The following is an 11,201-nucleotide window of genomic DNA, read 5'->3' as shown; positions in this document are numbered from 1 at the left end:
GAACCCAACGAGGATCCTGGCTTCAGAGGCGTCCGTGTTGTGAGGGTTTTGTCGGGGTACCACTTGAGACGGTGTGGGGAGAAGCGTGTCGATCTTGGTTCGAATCTGACGATTGGAGAGTAGCCACTCGGAGTGGGCGTGCGTCGATACTGCTGTAGGAATTCCAAGACGGCTTGTTTCGGAGGCAGGGAAGATTTGCGAAGTGCTTGATTGAACGTACGTACGAGGCGCTCCGCTGCTCCATTGGTTTCCGGATGGTAAGGGGCACCCGTGATGTGCACCATACCCCTCTCCTTACAGAAAGTTTGGAATTCTGTGGATTTAAAAGTAGTAGCATTATCGGTAACTATAGTATGGGGATAGCCGAAATGAGCAAAATCTTCTTCTAGCAGGTTGATAGTAGCTGTTGACGATAAGGAAGTAGTAGCATGAATACATGGGTATTTAGAAAAAGCATCAATGCTGAGTAACCAATGGTAACCCATGAATTCTACCGCATGATCTAATGATCTATGTGCAAGCGACTCCACGGTGCTTCTGGAACCGTCCATGATTGGACCTGGGTTTTAGATTGCGGTTGATATTCGCCACAGGTACTGCACTTGTGACAAAGTTCCGCTATGTCTCGATCGATGTTTGGCCAGTAGACGGACGTCCTTGCCAACTGCTTCATTCTCTCAATGCCGAAATGTCCTTCATGAAGCAACTGAAGGACGGAAAAACGAAGTTTGGAAGGGATGACCACTCTGGAACCGTAAAGTAGACATCCGTAACAAGTAGAAAGAGAGTCTGCGTACTTACGGAACGGTTCGACCGGGTCTTGTGGAGAAGACTTGGCCGGCCATCCTTCATGAATGAAACGCATTACCGTGGAAATGATAGGATCTTTAGAAGATTCTTTACGCAGTGAGGCGGCATTTGGGATCTGGGCCTGCAAATCCAAAGCATCGATAGCGCAGACGATATCAATGTCATCCGCACTTTCCTCTTCATCAAAGACTTTATCCCCTCCTGCTGGTAAGCGACTCAAAGCATCAGCGTTTTGATGATCCTTCGTTTTCCTGTACTCAATAGTGTATGTAAATTGCGACAAAAAGAGTGCCCAACGAGCCAAACGATTTGCTGCCAAAGAAGGTGTCGATTTGGTCGGGCCAAAAAGACTAAGCAATGATTTATGATCTGTGACCAAAATGAATGATCTACCAAAAAGATATTGATAGAATTTCTTTAGCGCAAATATTATCGACAAAGCCTCTTTCTGAATTTGACTATAGTTTCTCTGAGAGGCTGTTAATACTTTTGAAATGTTCGCTATAGGCCGTTCTGTGCCATCTGGGTAACGGTGAAACAAAGTAGCACCAATGCCCACACTAGAAGCATCACATGCGATACCTACCGAAAGTGACGCATTGAAATGTGTAAGAACCTCATTAGTAGATAGATGATGCTTCAGCTGAGCAAAAGAGTTTTCCTCTTGTTTTCCCCATCTCCAAGGAATGTCCTTTTTCGTGAGATGGTATAGTGGTTCTGCTACAGTAGAAGCGTTCAACGGTAGAAACTTCGAATAAAATTGTAAGGAACCTAAAAACGAACGAAGAGAAGATACGTCAGTGGGGGCAGACATCTCCAGTACGGCGTTTACCTTGGGACCTTTGGAGATGCCCTGCCTGGACAAAATGTGTTCGAGATACTCTACCTGAGGTTGTGCAAACTTACACTTGTCTTTCCTACACCTCAGGCCTTTTGAGTGAAGTCGATCGAGGAGCCGTCTAAGATTCTGGAGGTGCTCCTCAGCAGTAGTGCCACTGACAAGAATGTCGTCTAGGTAGACTGCAACCCCTGGAAGGTGGGCTGTAAGGTCGTCCATGATCTTCTGAAAATAACCTGGAGCAGAAGATATGCCAAAAGGTAAAGCATTTTGTAAAAGTACGCCACGGTGAGTGCTTAATGCGAGTCGTTTTCGACTGTCAGGACCAAGTCGAATCTGATTGTAGGCATCAGCCAAGTCTATCTTGCTGAAACCGTACCCACCACCCAACTTTTGCATTAAGTCTTCTGGTAAGGGTAACGGGTGACGATGGGTCTCCAGGGAAGGGTTCACCGTGACTGAATAATCGCCACATATGCGTAACTTGGCCTTCGCTTCTGAAGAGTTTGAAGGCTTACGGACTGGAACAACCGGTGTGCCCCAATCGCAAAACTGAACTGGTGTCCATACACCACGTGCAATGCCCGAATCATAGGCTTGTGCTAAGTCCTCCTTTAGCGCGAAAGGTACAGGCCTAGGTTTGAGAAAAACAGGTTTAGCATCAGACTTAAAATCTATGTCTAGTTCATAATCTCGTAAGCACCCGAGTTCAGGCTTAAAAACATCTTTGAACTCGTCACATAAGAGGGAGCATGCTTTCTCCAGACTCTTATCAGGCTTGTCGTATGACTGGATACTCTGTAAAGTAGAATAGTTAGACAGAAGGAATTTATCGATAGAAATTCCTAAAAACGAAATTGCATCACGACCTAGCAAGTTCAGTCCTTTGACTGTCGTGACTACAAAGGGAATATTATCTGACCTTCCCGTGGAAGGACAAGTTACCTGGGCCGTGAAAGAACCCGTGATTGGTACTAGATGCTTGGTAGCAGATTGGAACTGCGACACTGGTGCTTGCAATTGAGGTGCGCCTACCCGAGTCCAGACGTCGTTGAAAAGGAAATTTCCATTTGTAGCAGTGTCCAGTTCTAAGTGTGTGGTTACCGAATTAATGGAGATCGGTACTTCCAACTTTGAATTTCGAGGTTTTCTGCAAGAACTAGAAAGCATGTTAATTTCCTCGATACAATTTACCTTAAAAGGTTTGAACTGTCTAGCTTTCTTTCGACAAACACTCTGTAAGTGTCCCGTAATATTGCAGAAATGGCAAGTGGCTTTCTTAAACCTACAGTCATTGGCGTTGTGGTTGGAATTACCACAGCGATAGCATTCTTTATTTTTAGAAAAAAAGAAAGTACCTGTAAGTTGCCTAGTTTTTGGAGGTTTGCTGATGGTCCTTACTTTCGCAACTGGTACTGGTAGAGTGCCGTAAACAGTTTCTTTGGCCACCTTGGCTGCCTCTTCGGTTTCTGATGCAACCTCCACCGCACGTTTGAAAGTAAGTTCATCAGCTCTGATTTTGAATAACGCCTTAAGCACCGCCTCGTTACCTGTTGAACAAATAAAACGAGTACGTAAAGCTTCGTCCAATGGATTTGAAATGGACAAGAAGTCACAGGTGGCAGCTGCCTGGCGTATGCGGATGGCTAGTTCTTGAGCTGTTTCACCTGGCTTGCGCTTCATTTCGCTCCAGAAACGGAATCGCTCCCTCACGATGAAGCGTTTTGGGTCGAATTGTTGAGCCATGTAATTTGTAATTTCCGTCATGGTGTTCTTGGTTGGCAATTTGTTCCTTCGTTTGGCGTTCTTGGTTGGCAATTTGTTTTTGCAGGACTTCGATCAGTTTTTCCATGTTTCTAAAATCCTGTAGAAATTCTGTAAAGATTCTGCCGACGACGCCAGTTAAATGTCTGTTGTATTTCCAGACGTTTAATATAAAATAAACAATAATAATTGTAGCGATAGCCAACCAAGTGAGAAAACCATTTACCTCTTGTTACTTACTGTTATGGTTTTATTTATTGTCGCTCTACAACAGCTAAGGTCTTTTAGCGACAGGGCTCATGTTTAATTTTATATCAGGTTTTTACGATGTTATCACATTACTACCCGATTTATTCTCACTGCGTTACACAAGAAAGAACACAATCGGTACCGTTTTTCAAGTCTTCGGTTTGACCCGACCTGGAATCGATCTCAGATCTACCAGCACCAGAGCCGAAGGCGAAACCACTCGGCCACTGAGCTAGTATTGTTACTTACTGATTCAGTGTATAAAAGCAACGCAATATATAGTAAGAAAGAAACGCAAAACAATCAACTAAGGAACGTGGTATAGAACGCTCAATTGATTACACGTGCAGTGCGGTAGTAATCAATTCCAACGTCTGTACCAGAAAACGCTGAACTGTGATTATTTAGTGACGCTGGTCACGAGTTACATATATTCAACGTAAATAAAATGACGACTATAACAATTTTTTTATTTACGCGTACATCACTGCACATTTTTATAAGCATTTGCTGCAGTCTCAATCATTGAAAACCACCTCTGAATTGGCGAATATTCTAGCTTTCTGCAAATCTATTATGGATGAACAAGATTCTAAAAATACCAGCAATCATATAAATTTTGTCAACATTGCTGTATCTGCATTACAAAACTATCTATAAGCGGAGACACTGCCTGACTGCGGACATGATGGCCATTCAGATGCATCACTAATTCTGTTTATATGTGAACAACTTAACCTGTTTCTAGCTGCAAAACAAGGAAGCCGTTACTCCAGCAACTTAATAACTGTGTTTTACCAACTATGTCTAAATGTTTCCCGATATATTTCAAAAAAAGTCAAAAGATATCAGCTTTTTGCATTAACCGTTTTGACATTGTAAAACATTTATCCCAAAAGGAGGGCCATTATGCGCGCCGGGTGGGTATGCATTAACCTCCAATGAATCTTTATATGTTTTACCAATTTACAACGTCCAGGTTACTGTTATTATGCGTTTAATATACGTTTGTGTTGCTTTGTGAAGCACCATAGGGCTACCATAAATGCTGTGTTTTCCACTGTGTAGATCTGGTTGCAATACAGTATGATTTCACAATGTCGATTTTAACGACTTGTTTTAGCCTGATGCTGCGAGTTCGCTGTGGTAGTAGCGAATTGCACTAGCTTTCGGAACACTGTTCCCTCGTCATGTGCTGTGACATGTTTTGTCACAAATTATTTTTTTGTAATCTTGTGGTCCTTACAAACGTTCGTGTGGCCTTGGCATTTTTATTGCCGACACTAACGTAGGCTACCATTCATGCATCTGCGTCGGCAATTGCCGATTTCAGACGCTTATTTCGAAGATTGAATACTATTTTGACTAAGTAGGACGGCAAGGCTAAAAAAGCTTTCGCGTCCGCATACTCTAGTGGTCTGTGGATACAGCAATTGAAAGCTTTTGTAATTGCAAATTTATAACATTTACTGTAACTTACCTACCAAGAGATACTGCCTGATGTTGGTTTTGAATCTTTATCCTGGGACTGACAAAACCTTGATTCCTGGTAGTTTCGCATATGCTAGGCATACTTGTAGAGGCTTTTGACGCAGGGCCGGTTACCGATATTGGCAGAGTGAGGTTTTTTCCGATTGTTGAAGTTTTGTTGCTGGGGAATTATTTCATTCACCAAGTGCCCCTGAATGGATAGCAGTCTTGAAATGCGTTGCTCAAGCGCACACCCAGAGAGTCGAACCGCCGCCGCGTGATCTTGAGCCCGGCGCGTAACCACTGAGCTAACGGGGCGGACAAATGTTGGATGTGTAGGATTCTGCCAACTTTTCTACGTATTTCCAACGTTTCGTAATCGACTGAAAGAGATTTTCTTAAAAATACTTTTAACATAATTTTTAATAGTTATCTTTTTAATGCAAAAAACGTTTTTATATCATTAGGAGTCAGCAAAAAGTGGTTTTGTTTTAGAACATACCAGTCAGACAGTAGCAGTAGTAAAAATATGCAAAGAATAACAAACCGGGCAGCATCTCCAGGCACGGTAGCTATACTTGTAAAGTAGGCTTATTTGCGCAAAAAATCAAAACGTCCTGGTGAATAAAAATTTGAATTCTTTTCCATTTAAAGATTGTTGTATTATTTAAAACATTTTTACTGCAAATTAATGCCAGAGACCCATTATATAGAGACCGCTCACTCTTTTGCTCTTCGCACAGCTTCACGACAAGCGAAGTGTTACACAAAATTGAGAGATTTTGAAAAAAAATGAAAGTTTGCTGATTTGTTACAAGACGCTTTCTCTCGTTTCTACAGAGTTGCCAGGTTACTAAAGAGTTTAACCCACTGATAAAACACTGGGCTTATTTTGCATTTTTTTGCTCAATAACTAAAAAAAAATTAGGTAGAGAGGTTGCTGTTTATACCTAAAAAATGTCAACAAAACAATAGTTTCATTGCATCCGGCAATTACGTTTCTTTTGCTCTTCTTAAGCTATAGTGGAACAAGTGATAATGTATTGCGGCTGTGCCATATTATAAACTGATTGCCTTATTTTGGTATGAAGTACGTTATAACGTATGCGTTTTTTCGCTTTTACCTTTTCTAGACCTCTGCCATGTTTGGCATAGCCTATATTGTTTTTTGTTGTGATGGTCGGAAATAAAAACAATGAACTTCACTTTGTGATTTTTGTCTAGATACATAACTTTTACAGTGCAAATCATTTTGCAACAATTGTGAGCAATTTTCTTGTTTTTCTCTTTATGATGTCGTTAATTTTACTTTTTTGGTTTTATTGTTGTATGATTTACTTGAAATATCAATTTAGACTAAAAATTTAGCAATACTTAACTTTTGTTGCCATCTCCAACTAACGTTGGTAAAATGGCAGCTCTTCTCACGTGTTGTACAACAAGCAACTGGTAGAGTCGCTCTACTAGTCTACTCTACCATTATTGTACAAGGAAATTCTTTTTCCGATTTGAGGAATATTGGATAGTCTATAAATCTTAAGGTCGCAGAGAGCAAACACTTGACATTAAGGAAATGTTGAGGTTAGGGTTAGATTAATTGCATCTGCAAAACTAGTTGAAATTTAATGGCATTGGTCCAGTGTGCAGACTTGTGACAGAATAGCTTAAAGGTATTCAAGCTTATCATCATTGCAGTTTTGCAAAATTTTGAATTAAGCATCATGGTAGAGGATTTTTTTCAACAGTCAGTGGCAACATACTTTACTCAGTTAGCCTAAACATTTAAGCTACCTAGCTTAGCTCAGTATAATGCTATTTTATGATATTGACCAACAATTGTCCAATACACATTTTGCAGTTTGTACTGTAGTGCAAATACATCTTTTGTAATGATTTAATTTTAGCATGCTGTTGAACCATGTCCAATGTTTGCTGTGTCCCTAACCGCAAGACTGGTTACCGATATAAATCAAAAGAGCCCACAGAAAAAATATCTTTATTTCGATTTCCAAAAGAAGAAAACTTACAAAAAAAATGGATTAGAGCTATTCCACGAAAAGACTGGAAATTGAATAGTTCACACAGAGTGTGTGCACACCATTTTTACGAGGAGGACTTTCAAGAAGTTTCTGCTGATAAGCGACCCGACCGACGCAATGCTAGAGAAACTCAACAGTTGCAGTATATTCGTTTAAAGGCTACAGCTATTCCTCGTAAGTTTTCTAAGTTGCCAAAATATCTTTCTAGTTCTTTGCCTACATCTCGTCCAACAATTAACTTCCAGCACTTCTGCCTCCAGGCGAGATTCTGAAAACAACAGAATCAAACAGTTAAATGAAGAATTTATGAAGAAGGATGTTTTAATTGATTTTTCTTCCTTTGTGTCACAACTGAAAGATGTGATTTTGCCTGCAGGGTTTGTAACAGTTGTTGAAGAGAGATTAGTTACATTTCACTACATCAAGCATGGTACAGCTCAGTGGCCGAGTGGTTTCGCCTTCGGCTCTGGTGCTGGTAGATCTGAGATCGATTCCAGGTCGGGTCAAACCGAAGACTTTAAAAACGGTACCGATTGTGTTCTATCCTGCATAGTGCAGTGAGAATGAGTCGGGTAATAATGTGATAACATCGTAAACCTGATACAAATTAAAAATGAGCCCTGTCGCTAAAAGACCTTAGCTGTTGTAGAGCGACAATAAATAAAACCATAACATTATTATTATCAAGCATGGTGATGATGCATCAGTAGCACCACAATTACTTGTGTCTCTTATTGTAATGGAAGATTTTAGGATTTCTGCTTTTGTTTCTTCTGTATATACTCGTTTCAAAAAGTGCTTATAAACATTTGTTGAGCTCAGATTCCTTGAAAACAATGACTGAGCTGGCTAACATACTTGCCTTTTGCAAGTCTTTGAGTAATGTCCAGTCCAGCAAAGACAAGCCTACTATGGATTGTATTGGTGTAGCTGTGACATTACTGGAAAGTTTCATTGCAAATGGAATAACAGATGATGATCATGATTGTGTTTTAATTGGATTTATTACTGAACAGTTGAAACTTCTTAAAGTTCAAAAAAATGGTCGACGGTACTCTACAACCATAATCACTACATCATTTCTGTGGCAGCTGACAAGCACTGCACTGTACAAAAAATTATGCAATGTATTTATTTTACCTTCCATTAGTACATTGCGCAAGCTTTCTTGTGCTACAACAGTAGGTACTGGAACAATAGATATGCAATACTTGAAGCAACGTATGTCCATTCTCTCTGATAAAGAAAAGGTTGTGACGCTAATGATCGATGAAGTTTATACCGCTCAACGTATCGAGTACAGTAATGGCATGTTTGTTGGTCTGACTGAAGATGGATCACCTGCAAAAACTGTGCTAACTTTTATGATCCAGTCTACATGCTCCAAGTACAAAGACGTGGTTTGTTTAATACCAATGAGTAGACTGAACACTGAATTACTACGGTCATGGTTCGACAAAGTAATGCTGGCACTGGATGAAGTCTGCTTGGTTATAGCTGTTTCTGTAGACAATCATGTTTGCAACAGGTATGTGTCCTATAATCTTATCTTTTTGTTTGTTCTTGAAAGATGAAACTGATTTATATGCATAATATATAGTATAAACAGGACAAAGTAAAAAGTATCTGCTATTGAAAATATCGTACTTGAAACGTATGTATCAAGTACATTATCTTTCGCTGAATTGATTTGGACAACCGTTCAATGACCTGTGTCAGAATATGAAAACTTTTATTCATCCATGAGTAACACTCTGTTTCATTTGCAGGAAATTATATCTTGATTTGTGTGGAGGAGACTTGAAGACATGTATTAGCCATCCTACACAGCCAGATCAGCCTTTGTTTCTTTTATTTGATTTTACACATAACTTTAAAAATATTTTCAATAATTGGCTTAACAAAGGTAGGATGTCCATTCCTACTAATGGCTTTGAACACTTACTTGGAGAATCTTGCACGGCTTTATTTAGCCATATTAAGCGATTGTATGCTATTGAGGAAAACAAGGTCTTGAAAGTCGCACATGCCTTAAAGAAAGTATCCTTGGACCCAAGTAACATCTCTCGAACTTCTCCTTAACATGCGTTAAGTAAGTACAACATCAGCTTAAACTGAGCTGTGATCTAACATAACCACACTTGTCAAATTGAAACGTAGGCAATATGGGTTTGAAATATGAATTCATGGAAACAAATCACTTGAATTTTTTAAGGGCAATAGTGTGATAACTACACCTAATCCTGAATTTTCTTAACCTGGTTCCATATTGTCAAGAAATTTGACAATCCAGTGTATGTATCATTTAACAATGAGCTGTTTTGATCAATGACTGGTTTGCTTTATTTTGATGACTTTAAGATCAGGTTTGCCGGACATGACTATCCCCAACCACTAGAGAAATTGCATTTATTGTTTGTTTATTTATATATCTTTAGGTGTATTTAGTGTATCTACAGTGCGTGGACTCCAGTTTTACGAAAACAACAATCCTGGATTCACACAAACATCCAGATATGTGCAATTTATTGTTGATGTATGGAAAGTCATGTCACTGAAATCACCAATGAAAGGTAAATAGCTATGAGGCCTGCAAACTGTATGTTTATTGGTTCATAATTACACTTTTCATGACTATGTCTCTATGTGACAATATTTTATGATAGCCCTTCATACTTTTATGCAGTAATATTCATGATCAGTGTCAATACAACTTTTTGTACAGTAAAGGCTGTTAATCCTCCAATTCAAAAAAAATTACATTATGTAAAACATGTGTTATTTTGATATCTTGTTCAAATGGGAAATGCATGTTAAAACTACCCATAGCACTGCTAAATGTTTCTATAAATGTATGTGAGATGCATATCCATAATTAACTATGTCAAAATGCTTTAGTACCTTTTGTGACCGCTCAAAACCTTTGTTCAAATTTTTACGGTGTGTGTTTCAGGTTATCATAAAAGAGATGAAATGTGCCAACCTCTTCGACTTGCTGAAGAAGGGACTCACAAAGGCCTAAAGTTGTTGGCTGATGCAGCTAAACTGTTCAAGCAATGGAAGTCATCAAACAGCATTGGCTTGACAAAAGAAACTTTTTTAGCTTGCAGTCAAACCATAGAAGCTATGCCTGCCCTTGCGAAATATTTGCTGCTGAATCATGAGTTTGATTATGTTCTTCCGGGAAAGTTTTCATCAGATCCCATAGAAGGCAGGTTTGGATGGTATCGTCAGTCCAGTGGTGGCAACTTTTATATGTCTTTAAAGCAGTTGCTTCAAGCTGAAAAAAAGATACGCTGCCTCAGTTTGTTTCAGCAGAAGGCAATCGTTGGCGCTGGTTGCCTTTATTTGCATAGTGGTTTGCTTGATAGTAATGAAGATGGAAATGATGACACCACTTGGCTTAGTGAGTTTTTAACCTCTGCAAGTCTTCATGACTTATCCGATTCAGATTGCTCTGTTATATACTACGTCAGTGGCTACATCGGAAGATCTATTTCCCGTCGCAGGAAATGTCAAGGATGTACAGACCTGTTGATAACAGGCGACGAGGAAGAACATCGTTACCCTTCTCAATGTTTTTCACCAGAAATGGTACGTTTGCTGGAGATGGCAAATCGAGGTGGTTTGTCGAAGCCATCGGAATTCTGCTTTGCAGTATGTGCTTTGGGAGTGAAAGCTTTTGAGTGCATTTCAGAAGATGAACAGGTTAAAAAAAAGTTCTTAACGTATCACAATCAACGTTCTGCATTCTATTCGAGCGTATTAAACGTGGCTGAGAAATCTGACATTGATTGTGTTTTAGTCAAACAAAAGTGTTGTGATGGCCATTTCAATTTTGAATTTATTATTCAAACGGCCTTCAATTGCTTTGCAAAAAATGAATTGAAACGTTTGAATAACGTTGTCATTGAGCCTCCAGCAAAGACGACTCGCACTGTTCGAAAACTCACTAGCAGAAGTTCCACTAATTCTACTTTGTGATAAGTTTTTTATTGTATGCTACGCTATTTCATCATACTTGTAGACCG

This window comes from Aplidium turbinatum, chromosome 5, assembly GCF_918807975.1.
Source record: "Aplidium turbinatum chromosome 5, kaAplTurb1.1, whole genome shotgun sequence".
NCBI lineage: Eukaryota > Metazoa > Chordata > Ascidiacea > Aplousobranchia > Polyclinidae > Aplidium > Aplidium turbinatum.
The sequence above is the reverse complement of the archived record's forward strand: the minus strand, read 5'-3'. Positions refer to the sequence as shown.